General features: G+C 43.6%; 2 pseudogenes; one reads left to right on the forward strand and one right to left on the reverse strand.

The window, feature by feature from the left end:
- The first annotated feature begins 5767 nt into the window (after window positions 1-5767).
- LOC102738456 (nucleoside diphosphate kinase 6, mitochondrial pseudogene) lies at window positions 5768-8060 on the forward strand (annotated as a pseudogene).
- A 3894-nt stretch (window positions 8061-11954) lies between these two features.
- The window catches only part of LOC115937805 (small ribosomal subunit protein uS9-like), a 5403-nt pseudogene continuing 4209 nt past the window's right edge, over window positions 11955-13148 (reverse strand).

The raw sequence follows: 13148 nt of genomic DNA on the forward strand, positions 1-13148 counted from the left end.
AAGCAATCCCCAGAAGTGCCATCATTCAAATTGTCTTGCTTTTTGGTGTGGTATTTAGTTTCAGGAAGTTTCAGAAGTTTTCCACCCAAGATTCTTGGAAGATAAGGATGGGGATGGGGATGATCCCTTTTTGCAAAGAGAGTAAAATCGATGACATCCATTTAGAGGAGTTCTGGCTTTATCGCCATGGTTCTCAAGCTGGTAAATCAGCACAATCTCCAGGAAAGATTATTTGTTTGCTGTTGCTTGTCTTTAAGTGCCCCATGCAATGAAGACGAGAAGCCAGATCTGGGAACCGTGACGTGAGCAGTAGTTCTTTACCAGAGTCCATCACAATCGCCTGGTGAGCTTTATGAATTTGGCTCCCTCAAGGCAGGGATACTGAAGACATTAAAGTCATAAAGGTAAAACATTAAAAAGAAAAACAGGAGGACAGTTTAATCCCATCCCTTTAGAGATGATCAAACAGCATCGGAGAGGTTGTGACTTAGGAGATCACACTCCTAGCTCCTAGGCAATGACCTGCTGGTGCTAGCCTCCTCCCAATTACTCAGGCTGCCAACCAAGGTCATTGAACACTTACTTTAGATTGTCTGTTTTCACAATCTCATTACTATGCATAAATTCAAGGTAGAATGCTTGTCGTTATATAGGGATATGCAAAGGCAATTAAGACACGGACTCTGTCTCAAGAGAACTTGGGGAATTTACATGGATATGGTAAAATAATATTCCAAATGCCAGGGAAATTCAAAGGAAAGTATGACTAACGTGGGCCAGAGCGGTAGGGAAAGTTCTGAAAAGCTGAGACTCGAGCTGCCCCTGGGTGCACAGTGTGGGTGGGTGTGGGAGATTCATTTCCATGAGTGGGGACATGTATGCCACTCCTTAATGCCCACATTCCCTTCCTGACACACATACATGCCTGACTGTGAGAAGAGGAGCACTTTGGAAAAGGAGGGGCTGAAGGTGAGCATGAAGCCTTGAGTGAGACACCCGCTCCGGGATGTGTCGAGGTGGTGGAAGTCATTCCTACCTGAACAACCTTCAGTCACCCTTTTGACCCAAATCAACCCCACCAGAACGTTTCTGCACAACAGGCTTCTCTGACAGATTCACCAAAGCACAAAGAGATCTCGTTCCCATCAGAAGTTTATTTTGGATTTCTAGCTCCTGAAGGAAATGTGAGTGTCCTCTTTTGGCAGAAGCTATAGCACCATCTTGTCAAAATAAGTGCTTTAAATCACAAGCCTTTCTGTTCTGGAAAGATTAGTCTTTCTTAAAAAAAAAAATCAATCTTGCAACTCATTCTTGGCCCTAAACCATTCTTGGAATATACAATTTGTGAGTAACAAAAGGTATCTCCTATATTATCAATCTTTGAAGGCTGCTTTAGCAGCTCTCCAACAGTGACAGTTTTCTTATGTTCAGAAGAATGACCCATACTTAGGATCCAATATTCTCCCCGGCTCAGACTTGTTTCTTTTAGGCTGTGTCCTCAGGTTTGGCTTTTAACCATGTCCCAAGCGATCCTGTCTTCTTTAAATTCAGCAAAGCAACTCGAAATCCCCAATGAGAATAAAGGAAAGTAGAAGAAACACTGCTCCCATGGCCCTTTTCTGTCTCCTCCAGGAGTTAGGAAGAGGAGGTCTCTTCATCTTTAAAGAGCTAATGCACTATAATGGGGCGCTCAGAGAAGAATTCATAGCTACCATGAACTTACAGAAGAATCATTTCCTAGAAATTTAATAGGGTCCACTAAAAAAATAATCCCCAGGGGTAGGTTTCATTTAGGATAATACACTCATGGCTCATTGAATAACTGATGAGACTTCTAAATGCGAGTGCTCTACCGTCCAGTGGAGAGGAAACAGTCTTCTCAAATCTTTCTTTGCCTGGGCTTGGTCCGCATCCTAAGTGGAACTTTGTGAAGGTTTGGGACTTCAACAGGTTGTCCTTGACCAGCGTCAGGCTTCATTAGAGTTTAAGGTGGATTTTGCAGAATTAAAAAACACTGTTTTTTTTCAAAAGTCCTATTTCAAAAAAAGTCGCACATTGACATGTTGTTCCAAAATTTAAAAGTATAAAAGTTTTCCTTTCACACATGTCCCCCAGCTATCCACTTCCCTTCCGGTCACTCCCATATTGCAGGTTGTTTGTGAAATGCTTGCAAAAACATTCTGCGCTTATAGGAAATACATTACATCCATGATAGCCCACAATATATTTTGAAACCTGGATTGTGTTTTTTTTTTTTTTTTTTTTGCTTAAATATATAAAGATTGTTCTATCGTGTCAGTACATAAAGATCTTCCTGGTTTATTTTTCAGCTGTGTAACATCCTAGTGAATGGAGGTAGCATAATTGATCTAGCCAGTCTCCTATGGAAGTAGTCCCAGTAGTTTGGCAGAAGGAACAATGCTGCAGTGAATAACCTTGGCATCCATTGCTTTGCACACGTGCCAGTCCACCTGTAGGAAATATTCCTGGAAGCCAAATTGCTGGATCAAATGGTATGTGCATCTGTAATCGTGGGAGGCATGGGCAAATCATTCTCCATGGAGGTCACTCAGACCAAATTAAGGCAATGAAGGACATGCCATGCCCTCACCACCTGTTTTTAAAACTTTTTGATCTTTGCCAACCTGATAGATGAAATATAGTATTTCAGATAGTTACCATGATAGTTTTCATAATTTTCTTGTTATGAATCTGATTATATGAACTCAAATTTTTCACGGGGCTGGGTCACCTAATCAATTCTCTTTCTCCAAAGCTATGTGGGAAAAAACTGATTTCTTAAAAATTTTGTTTCTTGAATAGGTAAGAATGGCTCAAATTTCTAGCAGCTTTCAAAGTATTCTTTGACGTTCTCTCCCTCCTGCTTGTCCCCAGCATTGGATTTACCATGTGCTAGAGAAGATTAAGCTTCAGAGCCCCTACCAAGGGCCCTGTCTGAGGCTCTCAACTAATTTTGTAGTCATAAGTTAACATTCTTTTTCTTAAAGAAGCTGCCTCAAATTTTATAAGCTTCAGCATGGATATGCTCCTGCTTGTCACCATCATCTTTGTTTCTAGCCTGCTTGTTTTCTTGAGTAGTCCTCCAGAATTATTTTATACACATATAACCACATACAGATATAGGGTGTTTACCCCTCTTCCTATTACCCTGACTTGACTCAATGTATCTTGGGGATTTTTCCATATAAGATATGGAGAACATCCACAATGCTTTTTGTTTGTTAAAAACTGCATGGTATTCCACTGCATGGAGGTACCAGTCTTTACTTAATCAGCCCCCCTACTGGTGGAACTTAGTGTTTATTGGTTTTGTTTAGTTTTTATTATTTTCTAAGTCTCCTGGCAGTTTTCAGAGACTTAAATGGTAGCTGAAAAATTTGGTGTGGCCACAGTTTTCAGAAGAGGTAAAGATTAAAATAGGTGAAATTGCAGTGGGAGTCCCAGCCTCCCTCCTTCCCCTCCCCTCTTTAGGTATCTAGGACTCTCTTATCCAAACATGTCCCCTAGCACCTGTGATTCGCAACCAAGCATGGATATGTGCATCTGCATATGAAGTTTATCTATGATTGTGAAACAAAAGATCTTCTTGCTAAAGAAATTCTGGGTGGGGCACCTGGGTGGTTCAGTCGTTTAGCGTCTGCCTAAGCGTCTGCCTTCGGCTTCAGTCATGGTCCTGGGGTGCTGGGATGGAGCCCTCCATCAGGTTCCCGGCTCCTTGGGAAGCCTGCTTCTTCTTCTGCCACTCCCCTTGCTTGTGTTCCCTCTCTCACTGTGTCTCTCTCTGTCAAATAAATAAAAATAAAATCTTAAAAAAAAAAAAAGAGACAAGCATAACATTAAAAAAAAAAGAAAGAAATTCTGGGTATCTGAAGGCAGTAGGGAGAGGTAATTGTAAGTCCAGGCTGCCTCTAAAATTATACTGAATAGGCGCTGACTTCACAAAAGGGCAAAGAGTCCATGAAGTCATATCACTTTATCAGTAGTGTTACCACAGCCTACAGAAAGAATCCCACTGCACACACACTAACCATGTGTTCTGCTGGATCTGATGCAGAAGGATCCAGCAACCCAGGCATGGAGTGCTGGTTGTCTTCTGCACTCCAGAAGATTCGATCCCTTAGAACTTCGACTTGTAACCAACTTCAGTCATTACTTCCTTCTGCTCTTAAAGTTCGGTGCAAACACCATGGGGATATCATTTTGGATAGCTAGAAATTCAGCCTTTCCATTCTCCCTACCCTCTTAAAGTATCAGCTGTCCAGTCTCCTATCACAGCCTACTTTCTGGGCAGAAAGGATCATAAACCTGTCTAATTTGGGTGCCCCAAATCTAACCCTTTTGCCCAATTATATCTGTTGTTCAGACACTCCTTTGGCTCTTCTCTGATACCTTCCTTAGAACTAAACTGTCCTCGATCTCTTTTACAAGGGGGTCGGGTAAAAAATACAGAAAGTAGGGAAGGGGAAAATAAAGATGAGGGAAGATAATTGATGAATTTCTCTGCTATAGGACTAAGAACAATGTTTAGGACTTCTTTTCAGTTTAAAAAAATAATGATAGGTATATTACCTTTTCTGAAGCTCACACTGTCCCCTTGGGACAGACAGGGTGGGCGGTATCTTATCACCATTGTCTAGATGGGGAAGCAAAACAAGGACACAACTGAGTGTGGCGTATCTGAACCTGGGTTTACAGGATTACCCACTCTCTTGCAGTGTGATGGTTCCGGTTTGATACTGGCTGAATCCCTCAGGAAGTGACCGAGGGAGCAGTTGCCGTTTAAAATTTCTGTACTGAAGAAGGACCACGGGGATTTGTCTTGGAGCTTTGGGTTGTATTTCACATAAAATTGAAGATAAAAAATCGATTGTATGTATCAGTGGGAGTGCTGCTTTTGAAGATCTGTGGAGGAGGCTCACATGTCTCAGTATGCTCTAGAGTTTTGCTGTTGTCCTGACGAGAATCACAGGGCTAGAAACACGGACTCTCTGAGTACTTGTGGGCGAGAGCGGAGATGTTTACCAAACCAGTTTCCTCTTATTCCTGGGTACGTACAGAGACCATAACTCCCAGACTGCCTTGCGTTTTTGTGCGAAGATATTAATGTGGGAACCCAAGGCAGAAGGAAAGTTAGATAAAATTAAATGTCCTTATAATGGGCTGCCCCTTGACAAATACTTGAGATAGGCAGATTACGACATTCCTCCAGGATCCTGAGTCTTCTTTGACGTATGAAAGTCCTTTTGGAAATTCCCTTATCTTTACTTCTCCCAACCCCAACGTATATAATTAATCAGTTGCTCCTCACAATCCTGGGGCAGCAGGCAGCGGGGGCAGCCCTTTCTGCCCACAGGTCCTGTCCCCGCGCTTTAATACAGCCACCTTTTTGCACCAAAGGCGTCTCAAGAATTCCTTCTTGGCCACTGACTCTGGACTTCACCAAACACACCAACATTCCAAAAACTACATCATATATGACCAAGTTTTAACCAATGGGATGTGAGCAAAAATGCCCAGTCCACTTTTGGGTCAGGCTCCACGAGAGCCGCCATGCTTTTTCGCCTTCCAATGCCCAGGCCAAGCTTGGGAGCCACAGGGAAAGGAGTATGACTTGCTTCTACAAGGCGTAAGGACCTGGGTCGCTTTTCTTTTTCTTTTTTAAAAATTGCAACACTGCTCGTGCGACCCGGAGCAAGCGCTGGGGAGAGACAAGGGCCACCGACAGGACCAGGCCTGGGGCTGCAGGTCTCCTCGCCTCAGCCCGGCCCCTCCCACTGCGCCGTCTCCCGGAGGGCCTCACACACCCAGCCTCCGCGGCCCCCTCGGTCCGCGGCCTCCCGGCAAGGACCCCCAGCAGGGCTGCCCGGCCGAACGCCCGAAGGACCCCGCTGGGACCGCGCAGGGTAGCTATCGCGGTGCCTGGTGGCCGGGCTTCGCGGTGGAGGACCAGGTGAATCCAGACCTGAACTCCGGCTGGGCTGGGGCCTGAACAGCCCTGAATCTTGGGTGCGCTTAGGTCCTGGTATGAGGGCCAGGAGTCGCGCGGCTGCAGGCCCGGAGAAATGAGGGGCAGCGAGGAGAGGGGAGTGAGAGGACCGCGACCTTGCGGAGCCCTCAGGCTCTCCAGCTTCCTCTGGCCCTGATCAAGCCTGACGCTGTTGCTGACCCCCTGATTCTGGAGCCTGTTCATCAGCAGATTCTGAGCAACAGGTTCCTTATTGTACGAATGAGAGAACTGCTGTGGAGAAAAGAAGAATGCCGGAAGTTTTACTAACAGCATGAAGGGCCTTTTTGCTATCAGCTATCAGCGGCTGGTGGAGTTCATGGCCAGAGGGCCAATCCGAGCCTACATCCTCGCCCGCAAGGATGCCGTCCAGCTCTGGAGGACACTGATGGGACCCACCAGAGTTTCGAGCACGTCACGTGGCCCCAGATTCAATTCGTGGAAGTTTCGGCCTCACTGACACCCGCAACACAACCCATGGCTCTGACTCTGTGGTTTCAGCCGGTAGAGAGACTGCAGCCTTCTTCCCTGACTTCAGGGAACAGCGCTGGTATGAGGAAGAGGAGCCCCAGTGGCGCTGTGGCCCCGTGCGTTACAGTCCAGAGGGAGGCATCCACTGTGCAGCCGGACCAGGAGGCCCAGAACCAGCCTGATGCAAGCCTGTTGGTCTGTGAAGGCTGGTGGCATTGCCCAGCCTTTTCTCGCAGACCTCCTGGGACCAGGGAGGCCTGGGGATCATGGCGCCATCTCTGCTGGGCACCACACCCACCTGAGGATCTAGCTCCTCACTGCCACCTGCTCTAGAATCTAGTTCTCTATCTCCCTCTTTTCCAGAATGTTCATGGGTGATTCAGAGGAATGATGGCTCCTCTTTTCTCTGAGAACTATTCATCTTTTTCAAGGAACTTGCCTAATTGACCAGCCTGAAAAATGCAGTGACTCTCTATAAGCACCATTTGGCCTATCTTCCCCAACAAAAGTCAGTGTTCTACTAAATCCTCAAGGCTAGGAGCACTACTCTAGGTGCTTTCTCTCTCTCCTTAAGTGAAGTAATTAGGTGCCTGGGTGGCTCAGTCGGTTAAGCATCCAACTCTTGATTTCGGCTCAGGTCATGATTAGGTCTTGGGATCGAGCCCCACGTTGAGCTCCATGCTCAGTGCAGAGTCTGCTTGAGATTCTCTCTCTCTTTCTCACTTTGCCCCTCCCCCTGCTCTCTCTCTCTTTCTCTAAAATAAATTTTAAAAAAAATTGCAACACTAACATTTTCTAATAAAATTTTCTAATAATGTAGTATTATTTTCCATAGTACACTTTCCATTTTGAGAGTCATCTTCTTTAACCTTTCAATGTGTATCATTTTGAACATTTTCCTGTGCCTTAATATGCCTGTACACACACACATACCCACACAAATAACTTTTTCCCTACATGAATGAGAAAGTACTACATCAATATGACTTCCTTCACTCACTTATTTTAGGAGAATCTTCCCTGGACATTAGAGAGAGAAAATTTATTTTAATAGTCGCATAATACTTCATGGTATAGATTTATCATGTTTTATTTAACAGACTCACCATTGAAGAATATTAGCTTATTTGCAACATTTTGCATTGTAAATAATGCTTCAATTTAAAATAAATATACATATATATATTTTGCACATATATGTGAATATTTCTGCAGGATATGTTCCTAGAAATGGAGTTGTTGCATTAAAAAGAGTACAAACTTCAATTTTTGAAGCTATATTCCCACATTAGCACCAAATCAATTTATATTGCCACCCAAACTATTGCCCACATACTCAGCAGCACTAGAAAATATCAATCTTTTTATTTTTGTCCCATTTGATGGGCAGAAAATGGTATCTCGTGCTTTAAAATCTGTTTCTCTAATTGCTAGAGAGCCTAGACATCTCTCACCGTATTCATGAGTGGTTCATTTCCACTGTGCATGGCTCATTTGTCTCTGCTTATATCTATATAATTCTTGCCCAATTAAAAAATTGATGTGTATATTACTAGTTTGCTCATTAAATATGTATTGAAAACTCTGTTAGCTCTATTTTTATCTTTTTTAAAAAATGTGTTTTCAGAACATTCATGCTGATTTTCTTGAATGTTACTTAATTATAGACAGCAAAAGATTCTATGAGTCTAGGCTATAGAGAGGCAGTGTGCTTACTGGTTATGGGTGTGGTCTTTGGAGTCAGGCTGACCTGGATTAGAGCCCAGGCTGTCACCCACTTGTAATCACAGCAAAGTTGTTACTGTCTCTTTGCCTTTTTTTTTTTTTCTTTCTTTTTCTTCCTTCCTTCCTTCTTTTCTTTTCTTTTCTTTCTTTCTTTCTCTTTCTTTCTTTCTTTCTTTCTTTTTCTTTCCTCCCTTCCCTTCCCTTCCCTCCCATCCCCTCCCCTTCACTCCCCCTCCCTCCCCTTCCCTCCCCTCCCCTTCCCTTCCTTCCTTTTTCATGAATGCAATAAAAGTATTAAACTCATTAAACTCATGGAATTGTCATGGAATTTAGACAAGATAATAATGCATATATCTCAGCACAATGCTTGACACTTGGTAAGTGCTCATTAAGTACTGCATATGAAAATTATTATTTACAATGGGAGCAACAGAGATACCAAATTCGATATAAAGTTTGATTTCTGGTCCCAGAACCTTTCCCAATGAAAGTTATATTTAATAAGATCCTAGGAGGCTAATAAAACTGACTTTTCTAAGAGTAGGCATTTCACTTCCTATTTCAGCCAGCCTTATGCAATTTCAATAAATAAATACTCAATAAATATTCAACTCACTCATTGACTCAGCAGTTACTCTTCAGTTCCTACTATGTTTAAGGTCCAGGATATTCAATTATCTTTGAGTCCACTTCATTTTCTCTTCATGGAACTTAATCTACATTCCTTTGAAAAAGTGAAAATCCAAATTTCATTGAAATGTGAGGAAATCAACAGAGAGACAGAGAACAAGAAAATAAGAAGACTCCTAAAAAGTGCCTAGTTCAAATTTCATTTTATCGGTAAAGAACCTGAAGGCCAGCAGAGTAAGCAACTTTTCTAAGGTCACACAGTGAGTTAGTGGGGAAACCGAGCTGGGAACCCAGATATCCCAACTCCGAACCAGCACTCTTGTATAAATCCAAGTGTGTTCAAGGATCCACCTCTTCTTTTGACCAAATGTGATTTCAAAAATTAAAATAGAAAAAAACAGAAACACAGGTTAAAAAAAAAGACATCAAAATGAGCCAACAGAGTTTGTCAAGAAAGCAAGGAGAGAAAGACACTTCCTTGCTAGTTGGAGAAACACAGTCATGCTTTCATCCAGTTACATTGCAACCCTCCTTTCATTTTTGTCTACCCTCAACAACCCATATTTAACGATGATACTTTACATTCACAGCAAACAGTAAACAACAATCCTGCAGGTTGGTGGTTGGCAATCCCTGGTACACATGTCAAAGATGCCACAGGTGCTAATTTCAGGCGGCAAGTGAACCAGCGACCACAAACAGATTCCCCATCCCTATCATTTCCAGTAGTTACGGCCCACAACTGACTCCACCCTCTTGCCAGTTTTCAAGGGCAACACCCTAACATGGCTTCCCGTCTGGCACCGGCAACATCCTAGCCTTCCAGGATCACAGGCTCAGCAACTTGGCACAGTCCAGGAGAAGCCAGTGACCACTGCTTCTTATGATAGAAATGAATAAACATCCCCAGGATTTTTTATATTTAGTGCTAAATTTCTACCCTAGTTTTTTTCCTTTCTTCTCTGTGATTTTAGAGCAATAACATATTCTTTTTATTTTTTTATTTTTTTTATTTTTAAAGATTTTATTTATTTATTTGACAGAGAGAGACACAGTGAGAGAGGGAACATAAGCAGGGGGAGTAGGAGAGGGAGAAGCAGGCTTCCCCGCGGAGCAGGGAGCCCGACGCGGGGCTCGATCCCAGCACCCTGGGATCAGGACCTGAGCCAAAGGCAGACGCTTAATGACTGAGCCACCCAGGCGCCCAGCAATAACATATTCTTAATTATTACTATCCATCACATAAGAATATATTAAAAGGCAAGAATTGGATAAATCTAATGGACAATAAGACACCCTAACTTAAAGAAATGAAGGGTAACACATCCCCAGGCGCATAAATTCTTGGTGGAAATTTATTTGTTTCTTGGTGGAATATTTATTTGTTCATTCAGTTGAAGTTTACTAAGTACATATTGTGAACAGTCCTTATGCCAGCCATGCAGGTTATGAATAGCAGTAGATTCTCTGCAAAAGAAAAACTCAGAGTGAATTTAAAGCCAGACTGCCTAGTCTTGAATTGCTTCCATCAGTGAATAATTCTGTGACCTTGGGTAAATTAATTAATTTCTCTAAACTTTATTTCCTCATCATTGTATAATGATAGTAACAGTGTCCACTCCACAGATGTAATGTGAAGATGTTATTACAGCATTTTATGTAGTGTCTACCACATAGTAAGTGCTCAATAATTATCAGCTATAATTGCATTTCTACTATACTATAATCTGCCACTTGAGGGACGTAAACAAGGTTAGAAATCAGAAGAAAGTTCAACACTGAAAATCTGGAAATGAGGCTAATGGATAAAGGGTGCTTTACTTGCCAAATGTTTAGTGAGTATGCTAAGATATTGGGGATGAAAAGATGAACAGATTCTTGTCCTTCTCCTTGTAGAGAGATGATACATAATGGTACATGTTGGAAATAAAAAACAAAATCAAAAAAAAACCCCTGAAATCTGAATTCCTTTGGTTTAGGAAAGGGGTTCCCCCATGCTTTCTTAGTGGATAGGCTATGAACAGGTTCAAAGAGAGAGAGGTTCCCCCTGGGGCCTTTGCCAACTGACTCACAAAAAGGTCACTGAGTCTGGTCTGCAGGCTGGATTCTGGGGAAAGCTATTCCCTTCGAGGCTGAAGGGGGGGATGCAGAAGCCATGTGGGCAAAGGTTTGGGTGACTTATCAACCGCAATGCTCCCGCTGACTAAGGAATAGCTTTGATACCAGACTCAAAGTTTAGCAAGCCTGACAATATTAGAATAACTTCTGACCTAATGTTAACTATAATGATAGCAATATCTTATGTTTGCATAGCATTTTAAGTCTTCCAAATGTGTCCATTTGCACCCCTCTTGTTTGAGGCCTTCAGCAGTCCTATGAGGCCACCTAGGCAGCTCTCATTCTGCATACCTGATGGATGGGGGACAGAAACTCAGGCAATCTTAGAGGATATTCCTGGAAAGAGCACGGCTATCAAACAGTAGAGTTGGGCCTAGAACCCCGGTCCCTAGCCGCAGATCTTGCATGTTTAAGGGTCCAGATGCTTAGGCCAACCTTAGGAGAGCACTGCACAGAGTTAGGAGGCCACACAGGTGGCTTCCGGGGCATGCTTTCTGGGCCCCACTCTTTTCTGATGCTCCACTTTGTACCAGGAGAGCTTTTTACCTTTGAGACCTGTCCCTGGCATTACAGGTCTTCACCATTTGTCCTTCTGTTGCCCTGCATCCCACCAAACATTGCCATGCAGCACCCGACACCTGTCATGAAACAGCAGATTAAAGACTGTGTTAGGCAATATGCAAATTACAAAGTATACCCAGTTTAGGTAAATTACAAGATCACTTTCTAAGGCTCTTCTGTTTGGTGACCCATCAATTTAAAACTGCGTTGTTAACCTCCTTCTTCCATTGTTTTGTTTTATGGTTCAGACTGTCAAGGGGCCCCTTTTCCATCCCTGGACCCTTTTACTATCTCACCCTTATTTTCACTCCACTAGAAAGTCAAGCTGTGTGTGTATGTGTGTGTGTGTGTGTGTGTGTGTTTTAACCTTAAGTCCGGTGACACTTGTTTATTATAAAGGTGAACCCTGATCCTCATGCTGGGTTTATTGGCAGGATTTCTGGTCGCGAGCACGGGCACCAGGGCCGTCAAACTTTTTGGATTCAGTGCTGGGAATCCACTTCCAGCAGAGTCGGGTCATACTGGATGAGGATGTCTTGGATGGCCTTCTTGGAAGCCTCATCCCGGTATATCTGACAATAGGCTACCAGGGCTTTGGTGACTGACCTGCAGATTGCGCCAATCTGGGCCACGTGACCACCCCCCTTCGGACTCGGCTGTCCAGCCCGGCAAATCACTCCTTTCGCAGAACAGGTTCCCGCAGCTTGTCCTGCAGCGGGCGCGGCTCAATCTGTTCCAGGCGCAGCCCACTCGCCTGGATGAGGCCGCTGCGGCGTTTGCAGTGCTCCCAGCTGCAGCCGCCTATTGCCTCCGAAGACTTGCCGGGACTGCAGGGACCCTCGGACCGCAGACAAGAGCTGCCCCCCCGCCCCGCCAAAGCACTGCCCCGGGAAGAGGGCTCTAGCTGCGTTCTTTTGCAAACATAAGTACCTTTTCTATCCGGAGCCCAATGCCTCTCTCTGGTTGGAGGTTGAAAGTTTCTTACTCTCTTCCTCCATTTCCATTTCCTGCTTCTGAAATTTCACAATCTCTTTGACTTAATTTAGTGGTTATGCCTATGGGTTTGGCAGATCACCTAAGTTTGATCCTGGACTAGATACTTATCAGTTGCAAGGCTTTGGTTAAGTTACTTAATCTCCTTGTGTCTCTGTTTTCTCCCCACAAAGAGTGGATAATAGTCCCTATCTCATAGGGTAGTTATGAGGATGAAAAAAGATAATACTTATAAGGTACTTAGAACAGAGTGCTTCACCATAGTAAGGAGTCCATAAGTGTGTGTGTGCACACATGCACACGAATGTGCATGAACATGTGAGAGGTGTGTGTGAAACTAGAGATGCTTTGGTTCTGCGTCTTGCTACCAGCTGAGCTCTAAACCAAACCTCTCACCTCACTGAGAACAGCCTCCATTCCTACCCTCTCTGTGCTCAGAAGCTCCTAATGTTCTTTGTGACCATGACCATAGGAGTCACCAACCGGGACAAGAGACCTTCTATAATCTCTGGCTCTCCCAGCCTCATTGCAGCACCTATTAGACTGAGAAGAAACCCATATACACTTAGAATATACTAGGTTGGGATAGGTTAGCCTTATTCTTTTTTTTTTTTTTTTTTTTTTT

The sequence above is a fragment of the Leptonychotes weddellii genome, chromosome 12 (assembly GCF_054177405.1).
Source record: "Leptonychotes weddellii isolate Sample4059 chromosome 12, ASM5417740v2, whole genome shotgun sequence".
NCBI lineage: Eukaryota > Metazoa > Chordata > Mammalia > Carnivora > Phocidae > Leptonychotes > Leptonychotes weddellii.